A 19010-nucleotide genomic window follows, 5' to 3' on the forward strand; every position below is an offset into this window, starting at 1 on the left:
GGGTAATTTTGAGCAAGAAAATGGTTGGATAAGGGTCATTCGGATCCAGATATTAAAATCTCAACATCACAAAATCTGTATTTTCAGTGCTTTGAAAAGGCCTACACCTTGCCATGTACTGGACGGGTAATGTTACTACAGATTACTAAACTAGATGTATAAAGATATTAATATAAATGGAGCTTGCTTCTCTCATCACTTGTAAGTACATGCTTTTATTTGATACTTCTCAATACAACAACTGACCACATACCTGTACTGCAGTTAATTTAACATAATGGAAATATTTAACCCTAACTTTTTTTAAATTTCTCTGAAATGTCTCTATTATAATACCTTTATAAATCCACCCTTCCAGTGGGATCAAGATTATCCAGATTTTCCATCACTACACACCAAATGATCAGAATCACATTTTTCAGTTTTGAAATACCCAATTCTAAGGTTTAATCCAATCTGAATGCCGGAATCCAATTAGAAAAATGGCTGTTGCAGTTAATTGGAAGTGACACTGGTAAGAAATCTGTAAACTCACCACTCTCTCTCTCATCTCCCAGGTCGGAAGTATAGGCACCCACCAGAATGAGGCCAAACACTTTGTGCGTCTCTGCATACCTGCATGGTACCTCAAAGTTAGGTATAGTCACTTAAAAGGAAGAGTATTTTGCATGAGCAATATTACTCAGTCTTTGTCATTTCTATCCTACCTCATTGCTGCAGCTGCCCCAGAGCTGTGGCCAATGATGACAGTCTCCTCGTCACATTCGAGCTCCTCCTGCATGAATGGCAGCCATATGCTCTCTCTGGCTGTCACTAGAAAAATAGAAAATACAGTACTAGCACCTGACAGTAATGAAATTGGAGGCCCAAAATAAATGGATTTAAATCCTGAGCTTCATTCTACAAACCTGGGTCAGGCACGTTTCTCAACATTTGTATCACAAACCATTTCTGAGAAAAGCATGATGAAAGTGGCATTTTTAGGCCCTTTTTTAGACCGATACCTCTTGTAAGACCCTATGATCTGTGATCCGCACATGATACAGCCATTATACTCCTCAGTGTGCTCTTAAACATGGAGTATGTCAACATTTTGAAATTACATTTTTCACATACATTTATTCAACATTGAAAATATGAATATTAATATCTCAAAAGTACCCAAAAGACCCGTATCTCTTCCATGCATTTCACTTGTCAATTAGAACCCTGTATGGAGAATATCCACTTATCCAAAATGCAGGGCTCTGTATAGAGCTAGCTTATGTGATATCTGAGGAATCTAGGCTAGTTTATAATGTGATATGTGAGGAATATAGGCATTTGTGGTAAGCTGTCACCTGAATATAATAATAAATGATTTGGTGTGTATTTTATACACGTGTGAATTTGATGATTATTTTTTAAATCCCAACTCCACGAGACAACCTCAGAGAGTGGGGTCACCATTGTCCAACGCCCCTGCGGCATTTAGGGTTAAGGGCCTTGTTCACGGGCACAGACAGACCTTTTCGGCTCGGGATTCGAACTGAGTGAGCCCAGGCAATGATAATCTGTGCAGTATCCCGTCAATTTATACGCATATTAGGGGCCGTCTGCAGTTCAAACAAAGCAGACCCCGCCACAGTTTAAAACAAAAATCGGGAATTTGGGCTGACCATCCATAAGAACAGAATAATCATTTTAACCATGTTTTTGAAGCTGTACAGTGTTTAAATTACATTGCTTAGCCTACAAACATTGGAGTAAAACTTGCCAGAAGAGTCTACAGTTATGCTTGTTTACACTGAGCTGCACTGGGGTCGGGAACGCAATCATGGTTACATTAAGACACTATGGAGCTGGGGTGAGATATGGGTCGGAAAACGTACTTCAATGCAGAAATGGCATATACAGCTGTACTCCAAATTTGACCTTTATCCACACTGCTCCATCGAGAATATTGAAATAGTGCTAGTGTTCCTGGAAAACTGCCCTTTTTGTCATCATGCTAGCTAGCAGTAGCCACTGCAGCCATTTTGGAATAGCAGTGTCAGCCAATCAGCTTCTTTGTTGTTCAAAGCCACCTTGCCATTCCATAATAGCTACTGTGGCTTCTGCTAGCTAGCACGAGGGAAAAGAGGGCAGTTTTTCAGGAAAAATATAAGTAGTTAAATCTTCTTGATGTACCATCTCTCGCCCTGGCTCCATGCTCTCTTAATGTAACCATGATAGCGTTCTGACCCCATTGCAGCTCAGCGTAAACAAGTGTAAAGGTAGGATCAGGGATCTTCTGGTTAAAGTAAAACAAGTGGTTCCTAGAGTTAAGTTCATGAGGCATTTCTAAGTTTTATTATTCTTGGTGTTGACATATCATTACTCTAAACGTCCCAAAATGTATGTAACAAGCAGAGTAATCAATAACGTTACATTAAAACGTTTTCAAAATCATAAGAGCCACATTATGCACATATCGTGTGGGGAGCATGCAGGCGCAATATCGTGTGGGGAGCATGCAGGCGCAAGCTGTTAGACTTTCCTATACTTTACCAGTGCCTGTTAGACTTTCCTATACTTTACCAGTGCGCACCTTATGTTTTTTTTTGGGACAGCAATACAAATTGCACCGCTCTACATCTCCAGCTCCATTTCCTGGGACAATTATCGCCTTCGACAATGGAATTTTCTCTTATCCACGTTGTCTTCTGTCGACCTTTGAATACAATTCCCCTACACAATGCTGCCTGTGAGTAGTCAAATGACTTTCATCAGTGGGTTAATGTTGCGCAGGGAATGGTTCTGTTGTAGATAGGCCATAGTGATATTAGAGGACTCAACGCGTTTTAGAATGTACATGGCCATTGAAGGCTTCCACCATTGAGGGAGTTCGACGAATCGACTAAGTGCACCACGCTATGGCCCGTGAAGTGAATGGGGAAAAGCGGTGAGGGAGGAGAACTGATCTCAAATCGAACAGTAATCTGTTCCGGTCATGTTGTCAACAAGGCAGCATCGCTCAGAAACATACATCTATTTTCCATAAAATATATGTTAATAAAAAAAAACTTGTTTTCATTGGGAAGGCAGGTAAAGAAATTACTTGTGCATGTGAAAACACAGAATCCTACTCATTACTCCACATGCTTAACCTATGTCACTTTTGTTTGAGTAGACTTCACCGTCGGCCAAAACGGGGAGCCTGGCTCACGCCTGGGAGGCAGCCCGGTTCCGAAACCAATACAATCAACGGTCTGGGGCATTAATCGAATCCCCTCATTTTGAAGTTGTCAACTGATCAGCCATTGCTTCGAGCATGGTCTTCTTCTTCAAATAGGGTGCAATGGTTTGTAAATGGATTTAAGCTATATCAACGCCATCTTGTGGCCACAATAAATGAATGCCACACGATATTTGGTTCAGGACTCCTGCACAGCAGATTGCCTTAAATCACCTTTTTTTTCAAACACTAAAGAATAGGAAAATGTACTACTTTAAAAGGTCCAATGCAGCCGCTTTCATTTCAATATCCTCTTATTTCTAGGCAGCAATTAAGTAACATACTGTGAGTGTTTTCAAATAAAATGGTTCAGCTTCTTAGCAAAGAGCAATGTCTCAAGCAAATATTTTGCTAGGACTGTCTGGTAGTGGCCTGAGGGGGAGGGGAAAACTGAAAAACAGCTGTTATTGGCAGTGAGGTTTGGAACTCTCTCATTGGTCTATTAACTAATTTACCGCCCGGTGACGTCACCACCACATCTCACCAAAACAGGCAGACATTTCAGGTTGTCTTTTTAAAACAGCTCTTACACTAAAAGGGCATCATCATACTTTTGACAAGTTCACAGTATCATTCCAACCTCATATTGTGGAAATGTATACAAAACACAGAAAAATCACATTGTTGACTGCACTGGGCCTTTAAAATGGAGATAGACTCAATGGCGCTGCCCATGCTGTCACAGACGCCATAATGGCACAGATACAAAGATGAGACCTCTTTCCATCTCTATGAGATCGGCCTACACAAATGACAAAATAATGATATAATTCCCTCACAAATTACAAAATATTTCAACTACACATAATGGTAGTCATACACTAGATCCAGAATAGATTGGTATAGGTTAAAATCAAAAACCAATTGCTGGAAGTAGGCTATTCATATTGAAGTTTAGTTGCTATTTGCTTCTGTCAAATTTGGACTTGATTGTTGGGCTGTATAGCATTAGAGGTGTGCCCTTTCTATCCAGAGGTAATTTCTGGACAATATTTGTACAAGTAAAAATATGGTCACATTTTGTATAGGGAACACATTTTAAGGTACTATGCCCTTATTAATCCAACATTGAGACAACATACTAAGAATCAGTTTTTTTGTGTAACTTGCCCTTTATGAACTATTATTAACTATAGGCCTTTATTATGGCTATGAGTATATTACGGACTGACCAGTAAATGCATGACGTACAATGTTTGAATAAGAAACACAATTTAGGTCTACTAATAATACATAATAAAAGCCTTATTAGCTATGTACACACTTGCAAATTAGAAAATAGAGGCTAATATGTGTACCTTTTTAAAAATCTTAATGTACCATCATCTTATATTAATTTCATATGTTTTAATGTGTGTTTAAATGTTTCAATCGAATTTGCATTAATCAACACATGCATCTTTGCCTACGCAGTATGCTTCATAATGTCAAATTAATCTAAGTGTTTGAAAGCAATGCACTTTTCTGTCTGAAAATAAAACAAATATTTTCCTCAACTGCGTTATGTACTCAAGTCAACAGATGGCGATGTGTGTCTAGTAGTGGACGGCACCGTTCTTTTGGCTGTTTCAAATACAACCGATCCCACCTCTTGTAGCTTGCCGGCATTTCCGGAACATTTAAGCTTTGTAGACCTTTTCGGTATACTAGTCACTGTGTTTTAAATACACTTTTATCATATCTAGTAGTTACCTCATGAATTTCATATTAAATCAGCAAGCTAGCTGACACCTATAGGTTATCTTCAACCTAGATTAGCACTAGCCTAGTCGCTAATGATAGCTAGCTAACATCTCCGACCATGAGCTCACTGAACTACTTCCCCCTTGCTAAAGAGACGGACGTCTACTGGAAAGAGAAAGTCGCTCTCGTGAAAAAGGAGAAGGAAGAGGAGGCTGTCCCAGTAAAAACATTTTTTGAGGAAGTAACAATGAAAGAAGAGGAAGAGAATGAGGAGGATTGCAGTGGTTGGCGTGAAAGAGGAGGAGGGTGAGATGACTTTCTCATTGAAAGAAGAGCGGACTGGAGATCTTAACACCAGTGAGTACAGTATTAAAACGGGCAGAGACTTAAAACTGATGTGTGATTTTAAAGTGGCATCCCACTGAAGTTCTACACTTGAATATGTTGTTCTGTACTGTAGGAATTGTTAAATCTACACTCTTTAAGATGTTTAGACTATACCATCAAAGAGGGCTACCAACAAAATATTAACAATGGATCAAATGCATCTTATGCCTTTGTAAATATTGTAGTTAGTGATGCAATATTGTATTTAGATATGACATTTTTGGACGATACCGATGTCCGATATTTTCTTTGCCCAAAAAAACCGATACCAGTAACCAATATTTACAATTTTAGCGGCCTTTTAAGCATTTTAGTACAGTTAAATAGTTAACACACACGCATGGACGCAGCGGTCTAAGGTACTGCATCTGCGTGCAGGGTCACTACAGTCCCTGGTTCGAATCCAGGCTGTATCACATCCGGCCGTGATTGGGAGTCCCATAGGGCGGCGCACAATTGGCCCAGCTCCGTCCGGGTTTGGCCGGGGTAGGCAGTCGTTATAAATAATAATTAGTTCTTAACTGACTTGCCTAGTTAAATAACGGTTACATACACACGCCACATTGACCAAAACGTTATTTTGTTGGCATTTACGTATGTCCCCATTACCAGTAAAACATCATCAAAACCTATTTCTTTCATTTACTTGCTGTGCTGTTTTGTTGTTCATTTGTTCAGTCGTTTCATTCTCAACCAGGATTTCATCATACATGTCAAGCAGTTAAGTTTCAGCTCTGTCTGTCCGTGGACTCTCTTCCTCGCTGCGCACTGTCACTGTGTACGTTTCCATCTTATCCAGCTGTGTATGTAACATTTCACATAAACCCTGTTTCTTGTCTGCATCGATGTAGCGGTGGTAGTACATAGCTTCAGGCATGGTGGCGACATAGTAAAGAGAGAATGCCACCAAATCACTTGTTCACAGCCTGTGTCGGCAGTTTTGTTGAGCAGGCGCTTCAATGCCATGACAGAGGGTATCACGCCTGCTGCAGGCGCAATTGAGCTTATTTCTCGAGTCAGTTGTTCGAATGGAGCTAGCTAGTGTGTTCATGTTTCCAAGTTTCAAACCTGTTCTCAAATGCCATTGAAATGGCAGCAGCGATATGACAACCAGCACATTGGTCCTTCTGTGGCTCAGTTGGTAGAGCATGGCGCTTGTAACGCCAGGGTAGTGGGTTCATTTCCCGGGACCACCCATACGTAGAATGTATGCACACATGACTGACTGTAAGTCGCTTTGGATAAAAGCGTCAGCTAAATGGCATATACAATATACATATACACATTCATGATCATGCAATACGACTTTCCTCAGTACGAAATCCTCGACGACCCACTGTGCTGTCAGACTCAGCATGCTCATGGGGCTGATATCGCTGTTCCAAATGTCAGCCGTGAAGCTAATAGCAGTGACGCGATGACTGTGTAACTCCGGAAGGGCAAAATCTGAAAAATAGCACACTTGGTAGTGTGCTTGACCAGTTGGCGAAAGCCAACAATTACCCACAACAGAGAACAGTTGATTGTCAAGGGCAATTAATTCAATTATGTTTCAATAACACGTTACCTCATTTTGTTTAACTGTTGGCCCCAGCCTCGAACTCAGGTCCTGTATGTATCTAACTGACCCCTGCTCTGCCCATTCATCGCATTTACCCGTTGTTGTCTTAGCTCTCCTGATGTCAATATGCCTTGTCTACTGCTGTCTTGGCTAGTCTTTACTGTTTTATTTCACTGTAGTCCCGCTCAAAATGCCTTAGATAGCTCTTTCGTCCCACCCCACACACATGAGGAGACATCACCTTGCTTAACGTGTCCCTCCAGAGACGAAACCTCTCATCATCTAGGTTCTCTCCACTGTACTCACATCTTACCATACCCTTGTCTGTACATTATGCCTAGAATCTATTCTACCACACCCAGAAATCTGCTCCTTTTATTCTCTGTCCCCAACGCACTAGACGGCCAGTTCTTATAGCTGTTAGCCATACCCTTATCCCACTCCTCCTCTGTTCCCCTGGTGATGTAGAGGTTAACCCAGGCCCTGTAGCCCCCATTTCCACTACTATTCCCCAGGTGCTATCATTTGTTGACTTCTGTAACCATAAAAGCCTTGGTTTCATGCATGTTAACATCAGAAGCCTCCTCCCTAAGTTTGCTTTATTCACTGTTTTAGCACACTCCCCCAACCCTGATGTTTGAGCCGTGTCTGAATCCTGGCTTAGGAAGGCCACCAAAAAAATCAGAAATTTCTTCTTCACCCAAATCGAGATAGCTGATGTTCTGAAAGAGTTGCAAAATCATCTGGGCTAGACAATCTCTTTCTAAAATTATCCGCCGCAATTGTTGCAACCCCTATTACTAACCTATTCAACCTCTCTTTCGTATCGTCTGAGATCCCTAAAGATTGGAAAGACGCGGTCATTCCCCTCTTCAAAGGAGGTGACACGCTAGACCCAAACTCTTACAGACCTATATCTATCCTACCCTGCCTTTCTAAAGTCTTCGAAAGCCAAGTTAACAAACAGACCATTTCGAATCCCACCGTACCTTCTCCGCTATGCAATCTGGTTTCAGAGCTGGTCATGGGTGCACCTCAGCCACGCTCAAGGTCCTAAATGATATCATAACCGCCATCAATAAAATACAATACTGTGCAGGCATATTCATCGACCTGGCCAAGGCTTTTGACTCTGTCAATCACGGCATTCTTATCGGTAGACTCAAAAGCCTTGGTTTAAAAAATGACTGCCTCGCCTGGTTCACCAACTACTTCTCAGATAGAGTTCAGTGTGTCAAATCGGAGGGCCTGTTGTCCGGACCTCTTGCAGTCTCTATGGGGGTGCCACAGGGTTAAATTCTCAGGCCAACTCTCTTCTCTGTATACATCAATGATGTCGCTCTTGCTGATGATGTTTCTTTGATCCACCTCTACGCAGACGACACCATTCTGTATACTTCTGCCCCTTCTTTGGACACTGTTAAAACCTCCAGACGAGCTTCAACACCATACAACACTCCTTCCGTGGCCTCTAACTGCTCTTAAATGCAAGTAAAACTAAATGCATGCTCTTCAACCGATCGCTGCCCATACCCACCCGCCCGTCTAGCATCACTACTCTGGACGGTTCTGACTTAGAATATCTGAACTACAAATACCTAGGTGTCTGATTAGACTGTAAACTCTCCTTCCAGACTCACATTAAGCATCTCCAATCCAAAATTAAATCTAGAATCGGCTTCCTATTTTGCAACAAAGCATCCTTCACTCATGCTGCCAAACATACCCTCGTAAAACGGACTATCCTACCGATCCTTGACTTTGGCGATGTAATTTACAAAATAGTCTCCAACACTACTCAAGAAATTGGGTGCACTCTATCACAGTGCCATCCGTTTTGTCACCAAAGCCCCATATACTACCCACCACTGCGACCTGTACTCTCTCGTTGGCTGGCCCTCGATTCATATTCGTTGCCAAACCCACTGGCTCCAGGTCATCTATAAGTCTTTGCTACGTAAAGCCCCACCTTATCTCAGCTCACTGGTCACCATAGCAGCACCCACCCGTAGCACGCAATCCAGAAGGTATCTTTCACTGGTCACCCCCAAAGCCAACTCCTCCTTTGGCCGCCTTTCCTTCTGCCAATGACTGGAACAAATTGCGAAAGTCACTGAAGCTGAAGGATTATATCATCCTCACTAACTTTAAGCATCAGCTGTCAGAGCAGCTTACCGATCATTGCACCTGTACATAGCCCATCGGTTAATAGCCCACCCAACTACCTCATCCCCATATTATTATTTTTTCTCCTTTGCACCCCAGTATCTCTACTTGCACATTCATTTTCTGCACATCTATCACTCCAGTGTTTAATTGTTAAATTGTAATTATTTTGCCACTATGGCCTATTTATTGCCTTACTTCCCTAATCTTACTACATTTGCAGACACTGTATATAGACTTTTCTATTGAGTTATTGTTGTTTGTGTTGCACTGCTGTGCTCTATCTTGGCCAAGTCACAGTTGTAAATGAGAACTTGTTCTCAACTGGCCTACCTGGTTAAATAAAGGTAAAATAAAAAATTGTCATTAATGGATTTCACCTTTGAGTTGTCTCGTGGAAATGTTCTTAAATCAAAAATCAAATAAAATCAAATGTATTTATATAGCCCTTCATACATCAGCTGATATCTCAAAGTGCTGTACAGAAACCCAGCCTAAAACCCCAAACAGCAAGCAATGCAGGTGTAGAAGCACGGTGGCTAGGAAAAACTCCCTAGAAAGGCCAAAACCTAGGGAGAAACCTAGAGAGGAACCAGGCTATGTGGGGTGGCCAGTCCTCTTCTGGCTGTGCCGGGTGGAGATTATAACAGAACATGGCCAGCATGGTCGAATAATAATAATAAGGCAGAACAGTTGAAACTGGAGCAGCAGCATGGTCAGGTGGACTGGGGACAGCAAGGAGTCATCATGTCAGGTAGTCCTGGGGCATGGTCCTAGGGCTCAGGTCCCCCGAGAGAGAGAAAGAAAGAAAGAGAGAATTAGAGAACGCACACTTAGATTCACACAGGACACCGACTAGGACAGGAGAAGTACTCCAGATATAACAAACTGACCCTAGCCCCCCGACACAAACTACTGCAGCATAAATACTGGAGGCTGAGACAGGAGGGGTCAGGAGACACTGTGGCCCCATCCGAGGACACCCCCGGACAGGGCCAAACTCTTTCAAGTGACTGCTCGACATGTTGACTGCTCGACATGTTGACTACTCGATCCACACAGCAGACATAGGGGGCTAGGTTAGGAATGCTGTGTTGCACATGTAGCACACATTTTTATGTGGTGTCATTACGTCCTGTACCTAGGTTATGCACATCAGCTTTGACATCGGTCTTGCACATCGGTGTTAAACTAGACATCAGGCCGATGTTTGCATTTTTAGCTAATATCTTCCGATTCCAATATGTTCACCGATATATCGTGCATCCCTAATTTGTAGTTCTCAATATCCATTTCTGCTCAGCCTAAATACATGACATTTCATGAGAGAACAATTAGATTTGAAGCTCTACATCATTTGTTTTTTCATTCTCAATTGTGTTGATGGCCACCAAGTAAAAAAAGGAAAAAGAAGATGAGACTAAATGTTCTGAAAAGACAGGTTATTAAGGGATCTGATTTGGATTGAACCTAATAGGATGTTGGATTTATCATGTGGAGGTTTCATTTAGGTCTCTCTGTTTAACTGAATACTCTGTTTTTGGCAGGAGAGAGACCAGACTCTCGCTCTGAGAGTGGGAAGAGTCCTTCAGAGGAACCAGACCGAGAGAAGCCCAAACCAGCCAGACCACATCAATCCTCCCACTGCGGAAATAGTTTAACTTGGTTAGTGGATCTGAAAAGGCATAAGCGTATACACACAGGAGAAAACCTTTACCACTGCTTTCCGTGTGAAAAGAGATTTTCAACATCAGTCATTACAATTGTACCAGAGTATACACAGGTGCAAAACCCTACCACTGCTCTGACTGTGGGATGAAGTTTGCGCTGCCAGGTCCTTTGAAAAGATACCAATTGGCACACACGGGAAAGAAGTATTACAGCTGTGATCAATGTGGGAAGAGTTTTACTACCTTCAACTCCCTGATAAACCATCAGTGAATACACACTGGAGAGAAGCCTTACCACTGCTCTGTCTGTTGGAAGAGTTTTAATCAACAAAGCAACCTGAAATCACACCAGCGGAGAGACTCAGGACAGAAGCTTCATCACTGCTCAAATTGTGGAATGACTTTTACTACTTCTATGGAATAAAAACAATTCACCAGCGAACACACACACAGGGGAGAAACCTTACAGCTGCTCTGACTGGGAAGAGTTTTGCTAAACTAGATGAACTGATGGTACACCAGGGAATAACAGAGCAGAGAAACCTTTTAGCTGTGATCAATGTGGGAAGACATTCACTCAGTCAGCACATCAGGCTCTACACAAGAGAATACACACAGGGGAAAGCTTTATCACTGCTCAGACGGTGGGATGAGCTTTACTAACTCAAGCCACCTGGCAGCACATCAGAGAATACATACAGGAGAGAAGCTTTATGGCTGTAATGAATGTGGGAAGAGTTTTGTTTTGTTAATTCAGGATCTCTGATCAAACACAAGCAAACCCACACTGGAGAGAGGCCTTTCCATTGCTCTGAATGTGGGAATTGTTTCGTTAGGTTGGAACATTTAAAATTGCACCAAAGAGTACACACAGGCGAGAAGCCATACTACTGCTCTGACTGTGGGATGAGTTTTACTCTGGCAAGCAACTTAAACAGCCACCAGTAAACACATGGGAGAGAAGCCGTACCCTGCTCTGACTGTGGGATGCGCTTTACTTTCTCAAAAACCCTGACCATACACCAGAGAACACATGCGGGAGAGAAGCCATATCACTGTTCTGACTGCGGGAAGCACTAGTATTGATTTAGAGCCCTAATAAAACAAGGTAGATTGGTCCTACTACTGCTCAAATGTCCAAAACATTATCTGAAATGTGATGGTACACAACATCTGTTGTTTTATATTTATTTAACCTTTATTTTTACAGGGAGTCAATGTTGATACCGAGGTCTATTTTCCAGATGAGCCCTTTATAGCACGACAATACACATAGAAATACAAATAACTACACATTCATATACACAATAATATACACGCCAAAACAAAATACAAATAAAAGACATTCTTCAGTAAAAAGGTCCCCTAACAACCACATTCCACATGAAAAGGTGCAAGGAAATTAAAAGCTGATCTACCTAACTCTGGACACTAAAGGAGTCTCCAGAGTTAACCAACCCTGTGAACGGGTTTTTATAACTTGTCATTTTTATTCTTAACCTTTGATGTTTTTTAGTAGGACCAAGCTACCCTGTTTGAGGCGGCAGGGTAGCCTAGTGGTTAGAGCGTTGGACTAGTAACTGGAAGGTTGTGAGTTCCGATCCCCGAGCTGACAAGGTACAAATCTGTCGTTCTGCCCCTGAACAGGCCACTGTTTCTAGGCCGTCATTGAAAATAAGAATTTGTTCTTATCTGACTTGCCTAGTTAAATAAAGAGAACAGGGAGGAGGAGTTGTCTGTGTCGTTTTCATATTACTTTTACAGTAGCCTATCACACAATGTCTGTGTGGAATGCAAATGAATGATAGGCTACACTTGGTATTGGTCCTACAACATACAAAATGTAAACAAATGTAGGCCTATATGGTACACAATAACTTAACGTTATGACTATAACTACTGTTCCCTGAAGGAGGGAAACGAGGTACAATGGGGAGTCACACTCTCGTAACTTCGGTTGAAAGATATACAATCATGCCTGACAAGGCCAATGAAATCCGCGCCTTGCTGGAAGTCCCACCTTCCACAGATAAGCGTGAGGCTCGGAATCATTAAAAATAGTCCCAGGGGGAAATGTTTTATCGTGGTTACGCTACCAACCAGTCATAGGTACTGGCGACAAAGCGCCTAGAATCCCAGGAATGAGCCATCCATGGGGGAGGGACGCCACCTCAAGGACAGACACCCAACTTATTACTCTCACCCTGGGGAGATTGATATAACGTTACACCTTAAACGGTGAATACTGTGGAACACGGGGTAACAGAGGGAGCAGCATAGCCTGTACGAAGCCCGGCCCATTTACAGGCACAGGGGGCAATTACAACGCCGGGGGAAAGCTCGTAAATTTCACTTACTGAAAGTTAAGCATGCTAGCCAACGTTAGCCAGGATACTTTTTCTACACTAGGTTAGCTAGCCTTTTTGACCACAGCACGGTCCGTTTAGAATATACAAGCGACTTAACGCTACGTATACTAAACAAGAGAGCTACCCCAGCAACTACACTGTGGGGAGAAATAGCTAGTAATAGCTAACTCGCCTCGTTGAGTAGCCAACATGGCTAGCACTCTATACGGAGCTTGTTTAGCTAGTCCGGTTTCAAACGTACACATAGGACTTGAACACCAAGGTCGGATTCTTCATCAACACGTCTGGGAAGAGAGTCAAGTTGTGCTTGACCGAGGCAGACACAGTTGGCGGGGGGTACCCACTGAACCTGGCCACCCTCACTCTTACCTGTAGCCTACCATAATCAGTGACAGAGCTCATAAGAGCAGGGTTGGGCGCAGGCAGCCACCGCATACCCCATGCCCAGGCAGACAAGACATTTGCTCCCACCACCATATCCATCTCCGCTTCCTGCTCCGCCGAGGATCCGGGAAAGGAAAGTCGCCATCAGTAATTACAAGCTTCCTTAAGAATGCTTACACGTCTTTCCAGGGAGTTTGTACGCAGTACGTGGCAATGCACACACAGACTGGTTCGAGCCGCCTGAGCGTGATCCATGCCTAGTCAAACTACACATAGCTAGTGAGTATCTTTCAGAGAAATGCTATAACTGCATGATCTCGACCCCGAACTCGGGTTAGCCATCGTCGCCTTGTTCGTTTTCTTAGCCATCCTACTCATTGCACCAGCAAATTGAAGAATAACTAGTTGTTCATGATTAGAAGGACTATGAGAAAAGTACAAACTTCAGCACACAACGTCCACTGGGTGAGCACACTCTACCACTAACTTACAGGACAGTTTAGGTTGGTGCAATGTAAAACAGTCTCGTTTTCCAATTATTTGTTTTAGTAGCGTGTATTGTTCCTTTTCACACCGAGGTGAATAGCGGAATAATTGAAGGAATGTATCCGAGCCTCACACATCATCTGTGGAAGACGGGACTGCCAGCATGATCCTTCAACTGAAGTCGAGAGAGTGCAACTCCCCCATAGAACACTACATGACCAAAAGTATGTGGACACCTGCTCTTCGAACATCTCATTCCAAAATCATGGGCATTGATTTGGAGTTGGTCCACCATTTATTGATATAGCCGCCTCCACTCGTCTGGGAAGGCTTTCCACTAAGTGTTGGAACATTGATGCAGGCACAAAGGTGTTTGATGGGGTTGAGGCCAGGGCTCTGTGCAGGCCAATTAAGTTCTTCCACACAAATCTCAACAAACCATTTCTGTATGGACCTGGCTTTGTGCATGGGGGCATTGTCATGCTGAAACAGGAAAGGGCCTTCCCCAAATTGTTGCCACAAAGTTGGAAGCACAGAATCGTCTGCTGTATTGTTAAGAATAGTATATCTATCAACAGCAATTAGAGCTGTAAAACCAAGCAATGACATTAAGAATCAAATAAAGGACATACTGTATAATATTCTATATGTCGGCTTGTTTGTAGGTTTTGACTGGCCTTATACACAACAAACTTACCTCCTGCAATCATGTGTTGGGGCGGAAGGTAGCCTAGTGGTTAGAGCGTTGGACTAGTAACCGGAAGGTTGCAAGATTGAATCCCCAAGCTGACAAGGTAAAAAACTGTCATTCTGCCCCTGAACAAGGCAGTTAACCCACTGTTCCTAGGCCGTCATTGAAAATAAGAATTTGTTCTTAACTGACTTGCCTAGTAAAATAAATAAAAATCTGTCCCATAATTCAGGGATATCTGAGCTGGGTATTTTATGGATTATAGTGCTCAATGTACTGCACACATTTTTACAATGTCGTTTTATCATAAAATATGCTGAATTTAGACGCTATTCATATACTGAAGATAAACCTGTTCTAAACCTGCTCTATTGTTTAATACGCGCTGTTTCAAAACCTGCAGGGTAGCTAGTCCTGACACCTCTAATACGCTTAGTTGGCTTTTATGGTATCTTAAAAAATGCCAAATGGAACATCTCTAATGGTAAAATATGTATAAATATGCTCTCTGGCTTCCACAGACTTGAATGGTACAGAGTTGACTGCTTTGTGCACAATTCTTGCAGCACTCACATGATCTGTTGTGTGTTAGAGGACAATTCCAGACAGTACTCCTATGGCTCTGATGTCACAGAGGCAGCCAACTTTTCCATTGACTTTCATAATTGCATGAGCAAATATGCCTTTCGTACAAGATCATCAACCTTCTATGTGCCACACCACAGGTCTGTAGACTGCACACTTGTACACTGTTCTGAAGAAAGTATTGGAAGAACCTTTTATAGTACCTGCAGGAGAATATCATTTGTTTTATAATAGTTATAAATATTTCATAACTAACTGAACTGAAAAAAAAAACTTCATAACTAATTTAACTGAAATTGTAATTGTGTCCTCGGATTTGGCACTTTTAGATTTGCCCTCCGGTTCGGGTGAAGCACACCGTGACTGTAAAAGTGGGACAGACTGTGTAAGAACGAAGCCAATGTAAACTTGGCTGATTGCAGCCTGCCGAATTCTCTGAATCTCAAGGTAATATATAAACAGGGCACAACTTTCAGTGAGGATGGGGGAACATGCGGACACCTGGATAAAAATAACAGTAAATAGTTAGCCTACAGTATACAGTACCAGTCAAAAGTTTGGACACACCTATTCATTCAAGGGTTTTTCTTTGTTTACTATTTTCTACACTGTAGAATAATAGTGAAGACATCAAAACTATGAAATGACACATGAAATCATGTAGTAACCAAAAATGTGTTAATTAAGCAAATCAAAATATATTTTACATTTTAGATTCTTCCTTTGCCTTGATGACAGCTTTACACATTCTTCTCATTCTCTCAACCAGCTTCATGAGGAATGCTTTTCCAACAGCCTTGAAGGAGTTCCCACTTATGCTGAGCACTTGTTGGTTGCTTTTCCTTCACTCTGCGGTCCAACTCATCCCAAACTATCTCAATTGGGTTGAGGTCGGTTGATTGTGGAGGACAGGTCATCTGATGCAGCACTCCATCACTCTCCTTGATCAAATAGCCCTTACACAGCCCGGAAGTGTGTTTTGGGTCATAGTCCTGTTGAAAAACAAAGGATAGTCCTACTAAGCGCAAACCAGATGGGATGGTGTATTGCTGCAGAATGCTGTGGTAGCCATGCTGGTTAAGTGCCTTGAATTCTAAATAAATCCCAGTGTCACCAGCAAAGCACCTCCACACCATCACACCTCATCCATGCTTCACAGTGGGAACCACACATGCGTAGATCATTCATTCACCTACTCTGCTTCTCACAAAGACACTGTGGTTGGAACCAAAAGTCTCAAATTTGGACTCAGACCAATGGACAGATTTCCACCAGTCTCATGTCCATTGCTTGTGTTTCTTGGACCAAGAGAGTCTCTTCTTATTATTGGTGTCCTTTAGTAGTGGTTTCTTTGCAGCAATTTGACCATGAAGGCCTGATTCACGCAGTCTCCTCTGAACAATTGATGTTGATGTGTCTGTTACTTGAACTCTGTGAAGCATTTATTTGGGCTGCAATCTGAGGTGCAGTTAACTCTAATGAATGTATCCTCTGCAGCAGAGGTAACTCTGGGTCTTCATTTCCTGTGGCGATCCTGAGAGCTAGTTTCAGCATAGTGATTGATGGTTTTTGCGACTGTGGTTGAAGAAACTTTCAAAGCTCTTGAAATGTTCTGTATTGACTGACCTTCACATCTTAAAGTAATGATGGGCTGTTTGCTTATTTGAGCTGTTCTAGCCATAATATGGACTTGGAATTTTACCAAATAGGGCTATCTTCTGTATACCACCCCTACCTTGACACAACTGATTGTCTCAAACACATTAAGAAGGAAAGAAATTCCACAATTAACTTTTAACAAGGCACACCTGTTAATTGAAATGTATTCCAGGTGGCTACCTCATTAAGATTTGTTTAACATGTTTTGTTTACGACATGATTCCATGTGTTATTTCATAGTTTTGATCTCTTCACTATTACTCTACAATGTAGAAAATCGTAAAAATAAAGAAAAACATTTGAATGAGTAGGTGTGTCCAAACTTTTGACAGGTACGGTATATTAATAAGATTACTTGAGCTCTTATGATATACACAGTATTGGCCAGTTTCCCGGACCCAGATTATGCCTAGTCCTGGACTAAAAAGCATTTTCAGGGAGATTCTACTTTGAGCATGCTTTTTGGTCCAGGAATAGGTTCATCCGAGCCAGGGAAACTGGCCCTTAAATGTTGAAGTATCTGATTGTCTGTCTCTCTCTTTTCAGACTATGACCTGACATTTTGTCGTGCTTGAGGTCCCACATTCTGCCTTTCCAACTCCAAGCTACCTTCTGGTGGACCAGTGTAATTGACATGGACTTGGAATTTAAGTTTGTCAAAGCATTCTGGATTGAACTAACCCCGCTGTTGCATCACCATACATCTACAACTCCTTAAAAGCATTTTGTCAACACAAACACAATATTTGGAGCTTGACATTTAAACTTTGATTTTACAGTCTCTGAAGTCCTTTAGTATGTTTTACCTGTTCTTTGGTCACCACGGTCAAGTTCTACTGATTAATTAAGAGCTTAATAAATTACTTTAAAAAGGGGAGTTTTGGTGTTGTTTTTTTACTTGATTTAATACATTTTTAATTTGTCAAACTTAGTAGTAGGAACACATGGGTATACTTAACTTCACTTTAGTTTTAAAAATTGCCTTTGATGGAGGCCTATAAATGTTTACATTTAGAATGGCAGAGAAACTATTAACTATCTTTGGTAATGTTCTCTCAGTGTTCTTTCTGTCACAGACGTGTTAAATTCTCATGCAGTCGTTCCCCAGGTTGTGTATGTATAAAAAAAAAAAGGGAACTGAGCCCAAGTGTACATAATTTCAGTAGAGGTGTTTTAGAATGAGGGGTGCTGTAGCTCTGTTGGTGTTGCTGTTCTGTCTGTCTGGGGCATGTGTTCAAGGAGAGAGTGGATTTTTGCTCAGGCTTTTGGAAGTGAAAAGGGTATTGCAATAGTAAAGTTTGGAAAATGCTCATTTGATGTAGCCCTACTTCGCCCATTCATCCGGAGAGAAGGTAAAAAAATATATGTTTTATTGTCACACACCTGATAGGTGCAGTGTTGAAAAAAAGTACCCAGTTGTCATTCTTGAGTAAAAGTAAAGATACCTTAATAGAAAATGACTCAAGTAAAAGTGAAAGTCACCAAGTAAAATGCTACTTGAGTAAAAGTCTAAAAGTATTTGGTTTTAAATATACTTAAGTATCAAGAGTAAAAGTATAAATACTTTCAAATTGCTTATATTTAGCAAACCAGACGGCACAATCTTCATGTTTTTTTGTATTGCGGATAGCCAGGGGCACACTTCAACACTCACATAATTTACAAACGAAGCATTTGTGTTTAGTGAGTCCGCCAGAACATAGGCAGCAGAGATGACCAGGAAGGTTCTCTCGATAAGTGTGTGAATTGGACCATTTTCCTGTCCTGCAAATCATTCATAATGTAACAAGTACTTTTGGGTGTCAGGGAAAATGTATGGGAGTAAAAAGTACAATATTTTCTTTAGGAATGTAGTGAAGTAAAATTAAAAGTTCTCAAAAATATAAATAGTAAAGTACAGATACCCCCAGAACTACTTAAGTAATACTTAACTACTTAATTATTTTGACTTAAGTACTTTACACTACTGGATAGGTGCAGTGAAATGTGCTGTTTTAAAGTTTCAGCCATAGCTTTGAGGTTGCTGATTGATGACCTCTGTCAGGGACTCTCGCTCTTTCTTAGGAACGAATCTATCCCACATTTCAGCGAATGCGCTGTCCGTGGCCAGATT

At 41.6% G+C, this 19010-nt stretch overlaps 3 long non-coding RNA genes across 3 annotated transcripts; 2 read left to right on the plus strand and 1 right to left on the minus strand.

Annotated features, from left to right (window-relative positions):
• Window positions 1-389: 389 nt before the first annotated feature.
• LOC118365046 (uncharacterized) lies at window positions 390-2709 on the minus strand. The gene is made up of 3 exons (XR_004821708.2): window positions 2570-2709; window positions 708-813; window positions 390-615 (listed from the first exon to the last, which is right to left on the minus strand). It is a non-coding gene; the product is annotated as an uncharacterized LOC118365046 (long non-coding RNA).
• Window positions 2710-4852: 2143 nt separating this feature from the next.
• On the plus strand, window positions 4853-12451 carry LOC127914406 (uncharacterized). The gene is made up of 2 exons (XR_008088222.1): window positions 4853-5296; window positions 10601-12451. It is a non-coding gene; the product is annotated as an uncharacterized LOC127914406 (long non-coding RNA).
• A 1090-nt stretch (window positions 12452-13541) lies between these two features.
• Window positions 13542-17751, plus strand: LOC118365047 (uncharacterized). The gene is made up of 3 exons (XR_008088223.1): window positions 13542-14756; window positions 15175-15755; window positions 17444-17751. It is a non-coding gene; the product is annotated as an uncharacterized LOC118365047 (long non-coding RNA).
• The last annotated feature ends 1259 nt before the right edge of the window (window positions 17752-19010 follow it).

This window comes from Oncorhynchus keta, chromosome 32, assembly GCF_023373465.1.
Source record: "Oncorhynchus keta strain PuntledgeMale-10-30-2019 chromosome 32, Oket_V2, whole genome shotgun sequence".
NCBI classification, from domain to species: domain Eukaryota; kingdom Metazoa; phylum Chordata; class Actinopteri; order Salmoniformes; family Salmonidae; genus Oncorhynchus; species Oncorhynchus keta.